This window comes from Rattus norvegicus, chromosome 8 (genome assembly GCF_021556685.1).
Source record: "Rattus norvegicus strain SHRSP/BbbUtx chromosome 8, alternate assembly SHRSP_T2T, whole genome shotgun sequence".
Lineage (NCBI taxonomy): Eukaryota > Metazoa > Chordata > Mammalia > Rodentia > Muridae > Rattus > Rattus norvegicus.
Window position 1 is genome coordinate 38,429,037 of NC_141541.1, and position 1,820 is coordinate 38,430,856.

Below are 1,820 nucleotides of genomic sequence, written 5' to 3' on the forward strand. Positions count from 1 at the left end.
GAATGTTGTATATTTTATGGGCCTTGTTGTTCTACCATACAAAATCGTATTATTCTTCTGAAATGGAAGATTAAGTTTCCTAGCGGATGGCTGACTGAAGGCCCAATATCACCAAGTACATAACGATTTGCCTGCAGTTCCCCTGAGGAAGGTTATTAAGAACAACTTAGTCCTTGATAAATGACTATGTTTCTGAAGTAGTAGTTTATATCAAGGTTCCTAAATACACAGCATTTAAATTTTCCCAGACACCTATGTGTCAAACATGCCCTAAAAGATGTTTCAAACACACATCCCTTCTTAGTGAAAAAATGCTGTGTAATTCAGGATGCTCCGATGCTCTGCTGTGCTTTAAGCACCATGGTATGTTTATTAATCTGTATCCACTCCTCATTGTGACCTGTGACCAAGATACATGCCTGGCACTTGAAGTCAAATGTTGCTGAAGCCCTTCGAAGATACAGACTGTTGGGATTATACAGAACATGGAAGACTGCAAGGCCTTCCTGAGCCCCTGAGGACGTGGCCCAGCTGGTGGGGTGCTGGCCTAGGACCCTCAGCACTGTATAAGAGGCTCATGCCTCTAACTCCCTGCACTTGAGGATGGAGGCAGGAGGCTCAGAAGTTCAAGGTCCACCTGCTGAGATGGCTCCAGCGGATAGAGGCACTTACCAAGCAAGCCTGACAAGCTGAGCTTGATCCTCACAGCCACTGGTAGAAGGAAAGAACCATAAAATTGGTTTTATTCAATAACCAAACATCCCCTCTTAGCATGCATGCAAAGAAACATCTATGTACCATGTAGCTATGTTTCGATATGAGTTTCTCCTGTTAGGGGATCATAGTACTGTCATCAGAGGACACTCCCAAGTGTTAACAACCCTTAAGTCATGGAGAAGCACGTATGGAAACTTTGTCTTGTTCCAAACAAGACTTTTTCTTTGCTTTCCTTTCTTTCTTTCTTTCTTTCTTTCTTTCTTTCTTTCTTTCTTTCTTTCTTTCTTTCTTTCTTCCTTTCTTTCTTTTTACTTTTTCTTTCTTTTCTTTTCTTATTTTTTCTGCTACTCTAGCTGAAGTGCTGAGTCAGGAAGTCAGGAAGTCAGGGATAATTATTTTATATAAATACAGCTGTAATTTCTAAAAAGTACACCGGATTCATTATTCATCGAGATTCATATGTCTGGTCAGCCTCTACTCAGCCCTTATTTCACCTCACGTCATTCTCTGAGTCATTGTAAGTCTTGTCAAGTACACTGACATAGGACCACCATGGGTGACCATTGAGCACAGGCTGAGCAGAAGCAAGGGCCTTGTTCTTACAGTCACAACAGTTGCATCAGCATATCGAGAGGTCCACCACTTCTGTGGCTGTACCAAACTTCAAATTCCATGAGAGGTTCTCTGACACTGGGAAAGGCGCTGTCATGTGAGTTTTGCCTTCATTGCTCAACAGATATTCAGGGGTCTATGTGTTCTATGTGGTTTAACATTTGCTTCCTCTCTTCATCACAGCTCAATTCTATTTCCTGCTTCTCCTCATTGATGGCTGCCCCTTTACCCATGAGACGGGCAAAGAATTCCATTGGCAACGCTTTCCACCTACAGGGTGTTGTGAATTCAGTAATGAGCAGGGCCTTCCTTAGTGTAAAGTCTCTTTGACAATGGCTGGTACCACAAACTGGTTTTTAGCCTTGCTATAAATCCTGAAACAAGTGTGCCAACTCGTGCGTTCAAGGCCAGTCTAAGAACATAATGCACTGTGGTCTGGGCTGCAGGGAACCTTTCAGTAAGGTTACAGTGCAGGAGTACTGACTCACTGG